A 19,229-nucleotide genomic window follows, 5' to 3' on the forward strand; every position below is an offset into this window, starting at 1 on the left:
GATGGGAAGGAGGCAAACCCTGGACACCAAGTTCCATCAGCAGCTCAGAACCATTACACTTGAGTATGATCTGTAGTCCTCACTGCCCTGTGGCCACAGACAAGGCCTTCCTTATCAGCTGACTCACTGGCTGGAAGTGAGAGTGTCATTCGCTCTCAGTGAGTGCTGGAGAGACCTCTATCCACCCATCACCTACCTGCTCTGGGCCTTAAGGGACTCAGGGTTGCTTGTCAGGACCAAGTGCAGCATCTCACCTCCAGTGTCCACAGGTTGTGCCTTGGCCTCGCCTCCTCTCTCTGCAGGCTGTGTCTCACAGTACTCTCACCTTGCCAACTACAAGTTGAGAGCCTATTCTGGTTTTCCTTCTGCTGCTGTGATGAAAACCAGAACCAAAAGCAACTTGGGAAGAAATGGGTTTATTTGGCTTGTAGGTTACAGTCCATCCTCTAAGGAAGTCAAGGCCAGAACCGGAAGGCAGGAACTGAAGCCAAGGCCACGGAGGGCGCTGCTCACTGGCTTGCTCAGCCTGATTTCTTATGGAACCACCTGTCCAAGGGTGGCACCACCTACAGTAAACTGCCCCCCGCCACAGCAATCATCAGTCAGTGGTTGAAAATGCAAGTTCCTCAATTCAAGGTTCTTCTTCTCAGGTAACTAGTTTGTGAGAAATTGATGATTAATAATTAAATGATTGATTGATTCATAGATACATAGATAGATAGATGATAGATAGATAGATAGATAGATAGATAGATAGATAGATAGATAGATAGATGGATAGGGTCAGATATAGATACCTAGATTAAGTGTCAGATAGTTGTAAGCCCCGTGATGTGGGTACCGGGATCTGAACCCAGACCTGCTACAAGAGCAGCAAGTGTTCCTAACCATTGAGCTATCTCTCCACCCTGGTAAAGCAGAAAATTTTAGACCAATGACGAATAGATGGATAGGTAGATAAATGAATAGATAGGTAAATAGACAGATAATACATGATAGATAGATAGATAGACAGACAGATAATACATGATAGATAGATAATACATGATAGATGATAGATAAATTGATAGAGAGATAGATGATAGACAGACAGACAGACAGACAGACAGACAGACAGATAACCGGTGCAGAGCCTGACTGGTTATTGTACCACCACAGGCTTCTGGTTGCTGGAGACCCATTCTCATTGGTAAGGAACTTCAACGCCACACCAAAGTCCAAAGTTACCAGAAAATGACTCCCTAAGGTCCCCAGATGCCACCTTTGCAAGCTTGACTCTGGCTTGACTGCGACATGTTCTAAGCAGACATGTCAGCCAGTTCTAAGCAGTCCACATAGGGAGGTCACTAGAAAAGATGCTTTGGCTTTTGTTTGTTTGTTTGTTTGGGGATGTTACAACAGAATCATATAACCTGGGCTGGCCTTGAACTCAGGTCATCAGGCTTGCGTGACAGCAGCTGTACCCTTGAACCACTTCACCAGCCCACAAATGACAAATCTGTAAAGGCCTCACACTGAGGGAAAGAAACCAGAAGTAAATGCTGGCTCCCTCCCAAGTGTCCCTTCAGGAAGGCTCAAGAACGGATAGTGGGTAGACACTGACCAAAATCAAAGCCACGCGCCAGGGTAAAGGCAGGTTTAGTGCAGGGGGCATAATAGAACTGGTGTGTGTGTGTGTGTAAGTGTTCTCTGTTGTGGCAGAAATTACAGAGGAACACCCTACTTAGAATAGACATAATAAGACACCACGAGACACAGTCCATATGCTCTTTGATGTCCTCCCACAGAAATCAAAGTGTTCATCAGGGCACATCAATTCCAAGTCACACCTCACGGTGGCTAATATTGTGGACTTGGCAAGATCTAGAATCATCATGGAGACACATCTGTGGGCAAGTCAATGAGGCAGTTTCCAGACCAAATTAAGCGAGGCAAGAAGATTCACTCCCAGTGTGGGCAGCACCATCCCACGGACTGGAATTCCAGCCTGAGTCAAAGGGAGACAGGAAGCTGGGCCCCAGCATCCATCCCTCTCTGCTTCCTGACTGTGGCACGATGGACTAGAAGTCCCACAGCCTTCCCTCCCACCACGCCTGCCTTTTCTCATTGCCGAGATAAAAATCCATGACTAAAGCCCATCACGGAGGGAAGGGTTTATGGGGCTCACAGTTTGAGGGAGCGACAAGCAGACTGTGGTGAGGGAAGCTTGCAGCAGGAGTGTGAGGCGGTAGTGTCACATCTGCGGTCAGAAAGCAGAGAGGTGGACACCAGGGCTCAGATCCCCTCTCCCTTTTTGCAGAGAGATGTGTGGTTGTTTGTTTGCTTTGCTTTGCTTTGAGAGTTTCAAGTGTCTCGGGTTAGCCTTGAACCCTTGATGTAGCCAAGGATGGCTTTGAACCTCTGATCCTTCTACCTCCTCAGGGCTGGGGTCACACACTCAATGAGTTTATGGGTCTCAGTGCATGCTAAGCACACACTCTACTAATTGAGCTACATCTTCACCCTTTCTATTCAGTCTAGAACCTGGCCCATCCCATGTTCAGGCTGGATCTTCCTGCCTCCTTCAGACCTGTCTGGGAACATCCTCCCAGACGTGGCTAGAGGTGTGTCTCCATGGAGATTCTCAAACCAGCCAAGTGACAACCAAGGTGGATCTCACTGTACTGGCAGAAGGTCCTCTACCCAGAGGATCACACACACACACACACACACACACACACACACACACACATAAGAACCTTCTGGCCCGTCTACCGTGGGCTCCAAGGTATGCAGCGAAGACCCCTAGATTCCATTCCCACCTCTGCCAGTGTGCTCTGTGGCCAGAGCTCTTCCTGGAACCTCTTTGTGCCTTCATTCCACGTTTCTGTGATGAACAAGGCATGAACCATGGTTGTGGCTTGAGGCATAGACCTACTGAGAATGTGAGGGAAAAAAACGGTGGGCAAGCTTACAGGAACAGATGCTGTCTGCAGGACCCAGAAAACCTGTACTTCCTGCAGCACTGGTACTGAACATCCAAAGCCTGACCTCACCCCTGGGCCTTTCCTGATATTCTAAAATAATTGAATGTGGCCAGAGAGTAACACTCTGAAGGACCTTCCCCCTAATCATCTCTCTATGTTGCCTTGGGGACATGAGGCGTCTGGGTTACTCCATCCCACTCATTAACCGTCCCTTCGTTGCTATGTTTTTCCTGAGCTTCCCATGGGCACCATCCAGAAATAGACAGCAGTTGGGCTAGAAGGGTCTCAAGAGGTGGCAGACCCTTGATCACACGCAGCTCAACCTTGTACCTCATCCCCCCGAAACACTGGCTAGTCCCTGTCACCATCACACCGTCCTCTGCCCTCTGCCTCTGTGTCTCTGTTTCCAACGAGGCTTTCTGTATTTCCCAAAGCCAGGAAGGCTTGGGGGACAGGAAGAATAAAAGCTGGGCTGCTGGACCAGTGGGTAAAGGCACTGCTGCCTATCCTGACAACCTGAATTTGATCCCGGGAATCTTTGTGGTAGACAGAGAGAGAGGGACTCCACCAAACTGTCCTCTGGCCTCCACACAGGCAACATAGCACACACAATAGATAGATGACTGATAGGTAGGTAGGTAGGTAGATAGATAGATAGATAGATAGATAGATAGATAGATAGATAGATGAAAGAAAGAAAGAAAGAAAGAAAAAGATAGATAGATAGATAGATAGATAGATAGATAGATAGATAGATAGATAGATAAAAGAAAGAAAGAAAGAAAGAAAGAAAGAAAGAAAGAAAGAAAAAGATAGATAGATAGATAGATAGATAGATAGATAGATAGATAGATAGATAAAAGAAAGAAAGAAAGAAAGAAAAAGATAGATAGATAGATAGATAAAAGAAAGAAAGAGATAGATAGATAGATAGATAGATAGATAGATAGATAGAAGAAAGAAAGAAAGAAAAAGATAGATAGATAGATAGATAGATAGATGATAGAAACATAGTATCTTAGGATTTTCCTGCTGTGAACAGACACCATGACCAAGGCAACTCTTATAAGGACAACGTTTAATTAGGGCTGGCTCACAGGTTCAGAGGTTCAGTCCATTATCATCAAGGAGGGAACATGGCAGCATCCAGGCAGGCATGGTGCAGGCAGAGCTGAGAGTTTGACGTCTTCATCTGAAGGCTGCTAGGGGAAGACTGGCTTCCAGGCAGCTAGGATGAGGGTCTTAAAGCCCACACCCACACTGATACACCCACTCCAACAAGGCCACACCTCCAAATAGTGCCCCTCCCTGGACCAAGTATGTACAAACCACCACACATAGATAAAGAGATAGATAAATAGACAGACAGACAGATAGACAGACAAATTCCAGACTGTCTGTCACAGTTGAAAGTGACAAACCCACCAGCCCCTCTGAGCATGGGCTCAGCATCCTAGAGTCGTTGACCCCGGGGAGGCAGGCTATATGATCCCCTGTGATCATTACTTGATGCTGCCAAGTCGTTTTCATCTCACAAAGCCTCTTACATGCAAAGTGACCTGCAGAGGGTTAACAGAATTCAATCCTAACTCAGACCTTCGAAGAGATGACCTGTCCACGCCACATCCCTCCTGTGCAGCGCTTAGCCCTGGACGCAGCAGCTGGGAAGTCAGAATGCACAGCTGAGCAGCCTGGGTATGCGTGGAAGACACAGTTCCTGCTAGCCAGTGGCGGGGCTTGCATGGGACTGGAGCATGGCCATCCAAGTGGTTGCTGGCAGGCTGCATGCAGCCGGCCGTTGTTGTGCGGCTCCTCTGTAGCCTGTGTGAACGGCTGTGGGACTCAGAGGGTGGCAGTTGACCTGAGAGAGCAGCACTGTTAGTCACACAGCAGAGCTGGGGCAGCCAGAAGGAAACAGCAGAGAGCGTAGATGCCAGAAGAGGCTCCTCTGAAGGCTGCCACCCCCCACTCTACAAATGAAGGATCTGAAACTCTGAGAACTTAGGCAGTCCATGCAAGATCACACAGTCAACGGAGATAACAGAGAGATTTAAACTCAAGACCGTCCAACTCTATCACCTGCATCCTGGCCAGGACTAGCCTCAGTTTCCCAACACGTTAGAAGAAGGAATTAGGTGGGAAAAAAGTCATTGTGTTGCTAGGTTTTCGGTGTTTTGAGACAGGGTCTTGCTGTGTAGCCCAGGCTAGCCAGGGACTCTTTCCTGCCTCAGACTCCCCAGGGCTAAAATGGCAGAGTGCTGTCATTCTCAGCCTAAATGGCATGATCTTTGTTTTTCTTTAGAACGTTCTGAGGTGGACTGAGTCAGGCCCAGCTCTCAGATATGGGAGAGTCTGTCTCTTCTGACCATTGGCCATCACCACACAGGAGCTTCAGTGTGGTCCGTCTTTTTTACACATGTGAGTCTAAGTCTCGGTATCTTCCGAAAATGGGAGTGGCGGAGGGATAGACAAGGCCTGACCATGATGGAGAAAAGATGCTGCTGGGGATGACGTTGATGCCAAAATAATTGGTGGGAGTGATGGTGGGACTGGTGGGACCGGTGGTGGTAGCGATGGTGGTGGTAGAGATGGTGGTGGTGATGATGGTTGTAATGATGATGTTAAGGGTGTTCATGGTGAGCATGGTAATAGCGGTAATAACAATAACAATGATGATGATGATGATGATGATGATAGTGGTGATGAAGGTGATTATGGTATTGGTGGTAGTGGTGCTGATACAGAAGGAAGTCACACATGTATGTGCGCGCGCACACACACACACACACAGACACATACACGCACGCTCGCACAGGCGCACACACATAGAGACCCTCCCATGATGGCAAGAGCTGACCTGGCACTCTGTCCTCAGCACCTTTGCCCTCCAACCTGAGGTCCACACACTAACCTTGTGGTTATCACCTGACCTTCGGGGAACACAGTCACCTCTGCTTGACTCCTGGCTGTCCCTTGGTGACCAGGACACCAATGGCTGCCTGCCACCCTCTGGAAAGGGAAGCATTATCTGAGTTAGGGAAACTGAGGCACAGAGGTGTATTGCAGCCTGCAGAGAAAGGGTATATGCTCAGCCTGGACCCCACCTCTGTCTGTCCTGGGGACAGGGTGGCTGTGGCCCTGCTCCTGTGGCCTCCCACATCAGACAGCACCATCCTGCTGCCGAGGCTCAGAGGCCGCCTGGAGAACAGTGACCTTGTTGCCAGTTACTCCAGAGAAAGGACACTCCAAATCAAGAAACAGCGCCCTGCACCAAAGCACGCAAACATTCCTGAAAGAGGGGAAATTAAGTCTTTGAAATAACATTAATCATGATAACTCCGGGCTGGTTCGCTCCTGCTTCCTTGCTACATTCCCTCGATGTTGGCTTAACCCTCTATTGCCCAGACGCTTGGGAAGTCCCCAGACTACTGCTCCCTCCCTCCAGGCTGATACCTTGCAGACCGGAGGCTGTCTTCTCTCCCATCAAACCGACCCCATCCCGGTGTCGTTCTGAAGCAGGGAGGCATGGAAGCCAAGTGACAAAACAATCCAGGAAGGACTCAGCATTCAGCAGGATGAGAAGGTTCCACTCGCTCTTTGCCACTCTCCAAACCAAAAATCACTGGGTCTGGTGGCACATACCCAAACCCCAGCACTTAGAAGGCTGAGGCTTCACCATCAACATAGCAACCATTCCCAGAGGATGGGGAATTTGAGGCTAGCCTGGACTACATACCGAGATTAAAGACAAAGATAGATGGATAGATAGATAGATAGATAGATAGATACATACATACATACATACATACATACATACATACATACATAGGTAGATGATGGATGATAGCTACATAGATACATAGATAAATAATGCATAGCTACATAGAGGCACAGACAGACAGGTAGACAGACAGACACATAGATACATACATAGATAGATACATGGATGCATACATAGATACATAGGTAGATACAATAGATACATAGATAATAAATACTGCCCTTCCCACATCCCAAGAGCTCTCTCCATGCCTAGGGCATGAAGCCTGGCATTAGGGTTAGATGTGAGTTTGTTGGTAAAGCATTTGCCTGATGTAAGGCCCTAAGCCCAAATATTAATACCAATACCCACGGGGGGGGGTGAGGCATGGAGTGGGGCAGTTAAGCTCTGAGCTGGCAATATGACTCATGGTACAGTGTTTGACAGGCATACAGGAAGCCCTAGGTTCAATTCCCCATACCACAGAAACCAGATGTGATGGTGGGCACCTGAGATCCCGGCACTGAGGAGGTGGAGGCCAGAAGAGCAGGAGTTCAAGGCCATCCTCAGCTACATAGGGAGTTTGAAGCCAGCCTGGGCTACATAAGACTGCCTAAAAGAGAAAGCAAAGCCAGGCCTTGGATTGTGAGCCAGAGGTAAAGCTGCCGCTCTGAGCGTGGGATCCTGCCACCACCCCCTATCTACCTTTCTAGGAAATTGAAAAATCACCTGTTTTCAAATACTGACTGCTAATTAAGACAAAAATAATATTTATGGGCACGCACCACAGGCTCCTGTCTAGCTCCCAGGCTGGAAACGCTTGCTCTTAGAGCTGTGACAGATCAGTCTCTCCTGCGCCTGTTGCCGTTGGCCGGCTTCCCTCACAACCTCAGGCTTCGGACATGGGAGGCCAGCGGGGATTTAGGCACTCACTCCACAGACAACACCATATACTCAGAGACACTCAGCGCACCAGCAAAATCACACAGCAAGCTGTTGTCAGAGCCCCCTGGAGCTGCCCCCTGGTCATCTATCACAGTAAAGGCCTCGCTGAGAGCCCGTTTGCCCTGTGCCTCCAGCCAGCCAGGTTCAAGGTTTGCCCTGGTGCTGCAGGTATGGGGCTTGCCTTGTCTTCTTCCGTGCTCCTGGATGTACAGCGTGGCGGCCTTCCCAGCTGAACCCACCTGAAACATTTTCTGACTGACAATCTTGGACATGACATTGCCCCTGGCCAAGCCTCAGTTTCTTCATCTGCGAAGAGATGAGACACAAGCATCCCCACTGCGGACGGCTGTTGGAAGGAGAAGCTGCCTACAGACGGTTCTCTATGTCTAGTCATAACTGTTAGCTATGTGTCCACTATAAGTCCTCGTTGCAGCTACCCAGGACCGTTAGCTGTCCCGAGGGCTGGAAGCTTTAGGGGTCTCTAGGATGTCCCTCTACCTGCCACATTGTCAGCTCCGTGCTCTCCGACGGCTCCACAGCACACACAGAAGCCTCTGTGCAGGAAAGGGTGTGGGGGAGGGTTTCAGTGAGCCCCAGATAGAGACAAAGAAGACACAGCTGCAGGAACACACTGGAGATGTCCAGAAGGACCAGGAACAGCAAAAGAAGCGGGAACTGTCCTAAGATGGGGGGTCTGGGGCCCCCTCCTGGCCTCAGCGTTCCTCCTGGGATTGTAAATGAGCGGACAGGCAGGCTAGCCCACCTGCTCCTGCCTGGCACACCTTCAGGAGCACTCAAGGCTGCGCGTGGGAATTATAAGCCCCGGCGACAAAACAGGGACGATAGAAACTTCTGGCCCAGCGTCGTTATTGTTTTTTTAATTACACTTTCTATTCTTTTTTCTAACTTGAGAACCAAATTGGATCCAACCAACCTGAAATTAATCTGGGGCGGGACACAGAGGTGAAGGAAATGGGCCACCGCTGCCGTAGAGTGGAGGAGCACAGGCCGGAGAAGCGGTGGGCTCCTGAGTCTGCGCAGCTAGTCTGCCCGTGCCGTGTGCACAGGAGCAGCCCTTCATTAAAGGCCCTCTATACGCTGGATCTTCCCGCCACTGCTTCTGAACATCAACTGGACACAGCCAGGCCGGGCAGCATGAATGCAGGCAAGATGTAAGCCAGCGATGGTGCCCGGCTGAAAAGCTCACAGCCCTGCCTCACTGTAATACAAGGTAGCGAGGCCCCTGAATCCTTGTTATGAAAAGAGCAGGGTTAGGGCATGGCTCAGCTAGTAAAGAGACGGCCGTGCAAGCATGAGGACCTGAGTTCAAACCCCAGAACCCTCACTTTAAAAAGAAAAAGCCAGGTCTGTAATCCCAGTGCTGAGAGACAGAGACAGGGGGATTCCTGGAGCTTGATGGCCTGAAGTTGAGCTCTCACTTCTCATGTATGTACACACATATATGCATGCACACCCACACGGATATAGGCACACGCTCAAGTGTGTGTGCATACACACACACACACACACACACACACACACACACACACACTAAAACACGTAGGAAAAATTAAGGAATGACCACATAGTTCTCATCGGGACCTTCACAAACTGTCTGTGGCAATAGTTGACCATTTTACAGGTGACGTGGTTCTGAAGGGCCAGTTCCTGATGGTGAGGAGAAAGAGATGAATCATGGGACAGATTTGGGTGGGTGATGCTCCCACTCCAGTGCCTGAGCTTCCACCCCGACTTCATCTTCAGACCGTTCTCCCTGCCTCTTCCCTCTTCCTTCTGACTGACCTCATCACCGCTGGGAGCAGACAAATCCTTCTTCCAGGAACCAGGGCTGAAGAAAGAACGGTTACTTTGGGAAGAGCACCCTTACCTCAGGGGGTCACTAAGTCACTAAGGGGCAGAGGAAGGGCGAAACCCCCACCCCCACCATCCCCCGCAGTGTTTTTGAGGCTGTTCCAATAAGTGGCAGATCTGTCAGTGTCCTGCGGCCCAGGCAGAGCAATCCCCAAGAACCAGAACCCTGTCTTCCACCCCATCTAGGTTGAATGTAATATCTGCATCTGCCTGACCATGGGTGTATCCAGCCAAGCACTCGTCTCCCTAGCTCCTCTCCTCTTTCCCGACATCCACATGCCCATCTCTGCCTGGTACCCGCCTCTCTGAAAAACCGCCTAGGAGAAAGAAGTCCTCTTCAACCATCTCCAGCCCTCCGGGCTTCAGCCACTTCACATGCTCAGAGCCTGATTTCACAACGGCTGCCTCCAGATTTCCTCCAAACCAGAGCCAATTTACCACTCAAACCTAACAGCCTCAGTAAACACGGTCTGCATGAGATGGCCTTTAAAAGGAACACCACGTCAGCACTGAAGTGTACGTGGCCGTTAAGCTCGGGAGACGGCCACACGCGGCTGTCCCTTCCTGCCCTGATATGGTATACTAATTTCTGAGTTATAAGCAAACATGACTTTTCTAATCAGGGGAAGGAAATTGAGTTGGTTTAAAAACAGATGAGAGTCAAGAATGTGAACTCCTCTACGAAACCTGCAAAGTCTGCAGCCACTGCCAGTGGGTGAGGTCCCCTCACACCCTGCTGTGCACACACCCACCCGTTCATATGACATCTCCCATAGAGTCAAGCCTTGGGGAAAGAATCCTAGGGTGAATCGCAGGCCACATTTCCTTTTGGGCTCTGGTCATAATACTAGGAAGGGAATCCCTAATGCTGAGAACGAAATGTTAGCAGCACAGGCCAGGTCAGAATCTTCTAGTGAGCAGAGCAAGAGTCTGCATCATGAAAAACTCAGTGGCCATTCAGTCCATCCACTGCCTCTGCTTCCAACAGATGAGCTCCTCCCTCCCTCCCCCCCCCTCTCATACACACACAAACACACACACACCACATACACAGACAGATACCACATACACAGACACACAGACACTACACACACAGAGACATACAGACACACACACAAGACACACATGTAGACACTACACACAGACACCACACACAGACACACAGACACACACACAGACACCACACAAACAGACACACAGACACCACACAGACACACACTCTCTCTCTCTCTCTCTCTCTCTCTCTCTCTCTCTCACACACACACACACACACACACACCACATACACAGACACACAGATACAGACACACACAGAGACACAGACACACAGACACCACACACATAGAGACATACAGACACATACACAGACACACACAAGACACACACACACTACACACACACACACAGAGACAAAACATACAGACACACAGACACTCTCTCTCCTCTCTCTCTCTCTCTCTCATGCACACACACACACACACACACACTCACACACACACACACACACGCACACCATGAAGAACAGTGTAATAGCTGACTTCTAATTGAGAAAATCCTTCACTGAATCTAACTTAAATCTAACACCCTCTAACCTTCCGGTTTCGTGTCTCAGACCCTTGGTCCCAATGAGCTACTTGTCAGGAGCTTGCCCAGCCCCCTAACAAGGCCTACAGGACCTCAACCATCTGGAGAGCCGATGGCACTACAGATGAGCACTGTCCCTTTCCTGGGCTTCAGGCTCTGGGGAGGCGCCCATGCAGAGGCTGGCCCTCAAAGTCACTGCACCAGCATTAAGAGAGAGTCAATGACTTTAAAGGCAATTGGCACCACTTCTAGAAGAAATGGCAACTTCCGAGCTGCATAAGCACCCAGTGAGACCGTTCCGCAGGGTAAATGAAAATACAGAGTTCCTGGCTTGATTTATGTCATCCAGGAGAAGCGGGAGGAATTCATTTCCCTCCAAACGGTCTTCTCCGTCTCCTAAATATTCAATAATTTTCGAGCTGGGAAATAGATTTCCTCCCTGGCCCTCACAGATGCTGGCGGTCCTGAGCGACACCTGTGGGCATTAAGGAGAAAGCTCTGAAGCAGCCACCATCCTGCCTCTGAAAGACAGAGCAACGGAACAGCACCGTGGTCCCCTTCCCAGCAAGGCCTAGTCACCCATGTCATCAATCACTGACTGATTGGTCCAAAGCTGGACAAGAGCTTCATAACGCTCCTGGCCCATGATGGCACCAGGCCAGCTCAGAAGGCAGGCCTGCCTTGGTGCCATTCCTGGTTGTCTCCTTCTTGACATGGTGATTTTTTTTGAGGCAGAAACTGTCTCTAGTTAATCACCATGTCCCCAGGCCAGAATCTGTAGTGATGAATGGATGGACATAGAATGTATAATGGACACATGAAATGATCAATGAATGAGTGAGTGAATGAATGAGTGAATGAATGAGTGAATTAATGAATGCATGAGAGGATGAATGAGTGAATGAGTGAGTGGATGGATGAATGAATGAATGAATGAATGAATGAATGAGAGGATGGAATTATGGATGACAGCATCTTAAAAGCTGCTTGTTTGAAGGCCATATCACTGTCAAGTCATGCCTGAGGTGCAAAGGCTCCGGGGGTGGGAGGAAGCTGTTCATTCCCCCACTGAGCCCTCATCATTGGTCAGTGGCTCTCTTCAAGTGTAACCATGCAGACAAGAGACTGAGAGAGGGACAGACAGACCCAGTCCCAGGATGGGGCTTGGAACTGAGGCCCAGTGCAGCCAGTAGCAGAAGTCTGAGAGACATTGCAGACCCGTTGCTGGAGTTGGGAGGGGGTTTCCCAAGCTGGGTTCCTCCTTGTTATGCATAAGGACCTGAGCATCAGGCTAGCAGCCCTGCATCTTTGGACAGACCAACACCCTCCCACGCTGAGCCCTGTGGCCCCCCAAGAAAGGAACCCTGGTGCCTGACACTGACCAGCTACCAGCGCACGGCAGGACTGAAGCCACATCTCCAGGCCCACTGAGTGTAGGGAGAGAACTGCAGTAGATGCCAAGAGGCAAATGCAAACTGCATGGGTTTGGGAAAATACCCTCTACAGTGCATAGCTGAGGGCCGCAAAGGGAGCCTGTGCCTTTAAGGGCCATATGGTGACTACAGAGGAAGGGGAGCTTCATTGGGCACAGGACCCAAAGGGAAAGGTGTGGGTAGAGCAGGGATGGGCCCGGAGGAGGAGGAACCATGCTCTCCTGTAAGCTATGAGGCTGTCTGTCTGGTCTGTCGGGACAGGCAATGGGGCGACATGGTGGAGAATGGCTTCATCCTGGATTCTCCTGCATTCTCTAGGAGCCTCGCTCAGCCTTACAGAAGATTCATGCTCCTACTGAAAGACCCACAAGACAGAGATGACCCTCTGCTGCTCACCCAGCTACCACTTGGGAGTCAGGGGTGAGAGGCACAGTTGCAGGGAGAGAGGGAACTTAGCCCAGTAAGGCAGATCACCAAGGGCCAGGCGCATCCCTGGAGCAGTCCCCTTGACTACATTTACTCTATAATCTCGGGCGAGTTACACCACCTTTCTGGGCCTCAGTTTCCCCACTCAGTCACTCTTCTACTGCTGTGAAGCGACACCATGACCAAAGCAAATCTTAACAAGAAAAAGCATTGAATCGGGGCTGGCTTACAGTTTCAGAGGTTTAGTCCATTGTCATCGTGGTGGGGAGCATTGCGGTGTACAGGCAGGTGCTGGGGAGCATTGCAGTGTGCAGGCAGGGGCTGGTGCAGTAGCTGGGTGTTCTACACTGTGAACCATAGGCAGAGAGAGAGAGAGACAGAGACAGAGACACAGAGAGAGACAGGGAGATAGAGACAGTGACACAGAGAGACAGAGATAGAGAGAGGGAGAAACACACAGAGAGAAACAGAGAGAGAGACACAGAGATAAAGACAGAGAGAGAGGGCGAGAGAGAGACAAAAACAGACAAACAGATAGAGACAGTGACACACAGAGAGAGAGACAGAGACAGAAAGAGACAGAGACGGAGAGAGAGAGACAGGGGGAGAGAGAGAGAGAGAGAGAGAGAGAGAGAGAGAGAGAGAGAGAGAGAGAGAGAGAAAACTGGGCCCGAAATGACCTTCTGAAATCCCAAAGCCCACCTCAGTGACACACTTCCTCCAAGGCCACACCTCCTCCAACAAAGTCACACCTCCTAATCCTTCCCAAATAGCACCACTACCTGTTGATTAAGCATTCAAATAGATGAGTTTATGGGGGGCCATTCCTTTTTTTTTTTAAGAACCATCTTTTATTGGGGGAGGGGTCATCAATCCTTCTTGGCCGCTGCCTTCCGCATGGCTGCCAGCACGTTGCTCAGCTATAGGGGGCCATTCTTATTCAAACTACACCTACTATCTGCTAGGGACCAGCCTGCTGCCTAAGGGCTCAATCAGTGCAGATTAGAGAGGGTGAGTAGAGAGAGCCAGAGGGGTCAAGTTCCTGGATTGAATTTACTGAACTGTGCAATTTTAGGAGGAGCCCCCCCAAAACCCTCATGCCACCGTGGAGGTGTCATCCAGATGGCTACAATGGACGTGCAATAGGGGTTTACTGCACCTCCTGGAACTCCTCTGTACCCAGGCCCCAGGGAGCCAGCTGTGCTCCGGGCAGGACACAGCCTCACACGTGCCTTGTTTGCCCAGGCATCCGTCTAGTCTGTGGCTCCTTTCATGTTGCCTCCGCTGGCCTCCGGGTCCGAATGGAGCGCCCACAGCCACAAAGGCCCCATTTATCAGGCGTGTTTGATGGAATGTTCTTCCTGGAGGAATGGCACTCCAGACGCTCTTCGAGCCAGCGAGAGTCTTTGAAACTTAACAGCGTGTTCTTTAAAGGGACTGCAGAGGCACGCTGCATCCGAAATACTCGGCTTTGAACACGTCAACATTAATGGAGGTCACCGTCGCAGGGGACACGGGCCTTTCCCAGAAATAAATCAACTGCCTGTGCCTCGGGCTAACGATTTGTTTTACTTGAATTTCTTCCTAGACCATCCACTGGTGCTGGGGAGGGGCTGGGTTTTAGAGGCACAAGTAACGAATGTGGGGGCAATGGTGGGGAGAAGGTCCTGCCCAAAAGGGCATCTGGTCACCCATCTATGGGGGATGGTGACCCCAACCTGCACATGACTGCCTGTCAGTAAAGTGCGGGACCAACTGGAAGGAGATGGGGGTTTCTGATGTGTAGACTGATTGGTCTGAGCAGCATCTGTTCCAAACCACTCTCCCAGGGAAAAGCCACTGCTCTATGTAGCCCCACGACCTAAATAATATATCATGGAGTTTGTGACCAGGCTGCCTGGTTCTAATCTCAGCTCAGTTGTTTGGTATCTCTGCAGCCTCAGGCGAACAACTTGCCGTCTCTGAGCCTTGGCTTGAAAACATTCTTCACCATTGGTTGGAAAACAAGCTCCACCCCCAGGGGGCGGGGCTGGAGAGATGGCTCAGCGGTTAAGAGCACCGACTGCTTTTCCAGAGGCCCTGAGTTCAATTCCCAGCAACCACGTGGTGGCTCACAACCATCTGTAGTGGGATCTGATGCCCTCTTCTGGTGTGTCTGAAGACAACGACAATGTACTCATATAAATGTAATAAATAAATCTTTAAAAAAAGAAGAAAACAAGCCCCCTCCAGAAAACAGAGCTTTACCTTGTCCTGGGAATGACCACTCCCCCCCCCAAAAACCCCAGCTCCTCTGCGTTCCCAACTCTTCATTGTGTGCACCAACCAGGCCCAGAAAGGCTTGACCTCACCCTGCACCCAAAGCGGCACCCGGGATACACATCGGGCCACCCAGCCACAGCCATGTGATGCTTTCTTTCCATCATTCCTCAGTTACTAATTGTTTAATCAATAGTGTTACTCTGCGGGAGATCAGTGATTTATCTGGCTCTGCCCTCACATTCCTGGGTGGCCCTGGGCAGGCCATTCATCCTCATGGGCTCAGAAGGTGGGGGAAGGGGCCTAGAAGCACATCCTTCCCAGTTGTTCAGTTCAGATACCGACAGTGGGAAAATCCCAGTAACAACTAGGGCAGCCTGGGGGAGACTCTTCTCACCACACAACAGACCCACACCCACAGCAGACCCTCTGTACCAGACAGCCCTAGTGACCCAGATTCCCTTCCACTTGACCTTTGATTAAGCAGGTAACAGGCTCTGCCCAGCAGAACCTTAGCCAGCAGAAGCCAGGGGGATCTCTACAGATGTTTGCTTTGGGGACAACACAATCCCTCTTGGCAGGACTTTTAACTCTGGGGCTGCAAGGAAGTCAGCTGGGAAGAAGAGCTATAGAGACTTTGAGAGAGAGCCCTAGTTGAGCCCTCAGATTATGGTCTATACTGACTGCCAGAAATGGTGGAGAACAGATGGCCCACCTACCCACCACCACCGGTGCAATCCATCCAGATTACAACCAAGATGGCCACCTCAATACACTTGGGATGCTCTGGGCTTGCAGTGTGGGAAGTCTCCTCGGCTTCTGGTTATGACATGCACTGATCCCTTCTAAGCAGAGAGGAAGTAGGAAAGTCAACCCACAGAGAGGCATGCATGGCAGTACACCCCTGCAATACCAGTACCTGGGAGACTGAGGCAGAAGGATCGTGAGTTCAAGTACAACCCTGACTATATAATCATACTAACTCTACATATGAACAAATACACACAGTCAACCCATGGATTAGGGATGTACAGCTTACAGGCATCATGCATGCTAGGCAAGTATGAGCCCTCAGATCATCTCCACTGCTGGCAACACTACACACACACAGAAAGAAAAGCAGTGAGCCCATGTAAGAACACCATGACGAATATCAGTGTGGGATGTTTTGTTACACAGCAACCGCGAGCTGAGACAAGTCTCCAGAATGGAGCACAACCAGAATTCATCCTTTATGGGAGAATTTTGAACCCACCCTACTATCCCGTAAGAGGGTTTTATTCCCCCATGAGGGAAGAAATGAAGCTAGAAAGGACAAGAACTGCTGGGCTCAGGAACAAGTGGAGCAGAGGCTGGGGTGTGCGGTAGGAGAGCCCGTGCTTAGATCAGATGCCCTGGGATCTTCCCCCCTCGGTAGCTGTGAATGGATTCTTTTGGGGCAGAGTCTGGAGGAGGGGCGCCGTGTGATCTGTTTTTCCTAACAATCTTCTGGGAACGTCACACTTGCTGAACAGTTATTTCTCTAACCAGCCTTACATTAAACGACACACACTATTATCAGTGTATTATGCAGGGTTCTCTAGAGTCACACAACTCACGGAATGTCTCTCTATATTGAGGGAATTTATTGTGATGACTTACAGTCTGCAGTCCCACTAACCCAACGATGGTCAGCTGTGAATGGGAAGTTCAAGGATCTAGCAGTTGCTCAGTCCCATGAGGCTAGCTAGTTGTTTCCGCTGAAGTGAAAGTAGAAATAGGTTCCAACAGACGTGCTGGCAAGTAAGTGCTAGCAGGTGAAAAAGAATGAACCTTCCTTCTTCCAATGTGAAGGTGTGGCCCAGATTAAAGGTGTGTACCACCAAGCCTGAGTCCTCTGGGACTTGAACTCAGAGATCTCCTTGCCTCGGTCTCCTGGGTTTAAAGGCGTGCACTACCTTGCCTGGGCCTAAGCTTTTAATGGCCACTGTGCCTCAAGATCTCCATGCCAAGATCGGGGTCAGAAACTTGTATCTCCCAGCCTCAAGATCAGGATCGCAGGTGAGCCCTCCGATTCTGGATTGTAGTTCATTCCAGATATAGTCAAGTTGACAACCAGGAATAGCCACTACAATCAGTCTCTGCCCCCCAGTTAGGGAAACTGAGTCCCGGGTACCTTAACTGACCAACTCAGGGTCACAGGGAATGGAGCCACAGGCTGTTTTACTCCAAGCCTGTGTCTCTAACCACTGAGCCACTTCCGTAGCTGAGCCTGGTCCCAGCCCTGACACTCCAGGTCTCTGGAGGCCCCACAGGCCTTAGGAACCCATTTCCTCCCTGTCTGGAAGTTTCTGCTGATGCTGCGGGAAGTCTCACGCACAAAAAGATGAAAGCCTTTGTTGGGAGAGGCAGCTCTGCTGACAAAGAACATGGTTCCTTTTGAGTCAGTCATCCCAGAGAGGAACGGACAGGATGCAGGGAGGAGCCCCACCCCCACCCCGACCTCCATCCCCCACGTCTGCAGATGGGAATCCTAAAGCTCATCTACAGGAGCAGACCTAAGATCAAATGAGCTGAGCGCCACCAGGCTTTTGAGGCAGGTTGATGGCATCTGATGGGTACGCTGAGGTCCAGAAAGGATCAGAGACTTGGCCAAGTCTCAATCAAGTGGAAACTGGATAGTTTCTGCCACTTTCGGGCTTTCAGAAAGGGGGCTCTGCCTCCTGCCTGTGGTCTGCAGGCTCTTCAATCCAGGGAGCTTCCCAGACACGCCCAGAAACATCAGCGGGGGACAACTGCCACCAATCAAATCTCACCTCTGCCTACGACCACTCCCCCAGGGGGCGGGGGGACCTGGAGCACAGCACAGCTTCTGCCCACGAACAAAGAACATGGATATGATCAGAGCTGTTTAAAGTATGTTTCCTGGGATTCTGGGATTTCTTGCCATCACCCCAGAGGCACCTTGGAGGAGAAGGAACAGGAAGCAGCTCTCAGGCTCCAGCTGCCACAAGACTTGCCCTGCTTTGATCTGAGTGATATGCCCAGAGCCTGTGTCAGATGGCATTTCAACAAAGGCTCTGGCTGCTTTTAAAGAGTCTATACCAGAGGACAGGGCATCTTCTGGGATTTGTGGGCAAGGTAGGGGTTAGAGAGACAAGACTCAGGAGCTTCTAACAACAGGTGAGGGGTCCAGACCCAGCTGGAGTACAGACGTGTCTGGCACAGTGCCCTTCCCCAGCCACACACCCAACACTCACTGTTCATCCCTCAGTCTTCCTCACCCAGCTTTCTCTCTGTGGAAAACCCCTCATTTGGGCCTCAAGGAGGAAAAACTGGCTAGAGGGCAAAAAACTGGAGCTAGGACCTGGAGGACCTTAAAGTTGTGACTGAATCAGAGACAATGCCCCCAGTCCCCAAGTCCGGTTTGTGAGAATTTCATTTGAAACAACCAGAGGAACACAGGAGTGCATCCAGACCACAGCAGGTGAGAATGGGAACCGAGGTGCTGTCTCTTCTTAGAAAAGAAGCAGGCTAGGCTGTGGGTCACTGGCGTAGACGACAACCATTTGGCACTCTGAAGACACCATAAAGCAGAGCAGTGGCCACGCATCCGGAGCCACGCCCTCGCATCCAGAGCCACGCCCTCGCATCCGGAGCCACGCCCTCACATCCAGAGCCACGCCCCCGCATCCGGAGCCACGCCCCTGAATCCGGAGCCACGCCCTGGCATCCTCAGCCACCACACAGGATGACACCTTAATAATGTTCAATGGAGCCTCAGGCCTACTGAGCTCGAGGTTGGGAGGCGTTCACTGCTGACTGAGGGTCCTGGGCTCCATCAGCAAATGCTCTGCCTACCTCCTTCCTCCTGACTCCCTCCCCCGTGGGCCAAGCAGCTATCTGCTGATGGTCCCTGTCTGTCACCACCTCACCTACGGAGAGCATCCCATCCACATTCAGAACAGCTTCATGATGCTGTGGACCATGAATCAAGGATGGGGC

The sequence above is a fragment of the Rattus norvegicus genome, chromosome 5 (assembly GCF_021556685.1).
Source record: "Rattus norvegicus strain SHRSP/BbbUtx chromosome 5, alternate assembly SHRSP_T2T, whole genome shotgun sequence".
Classification (NCBI taxonomy): domain Eukaryota; kingdom Metazoa; phylum Chordata; class Mammalia; order Rodentia; family Muridae; genus Rattus; species Rattus norvegicus.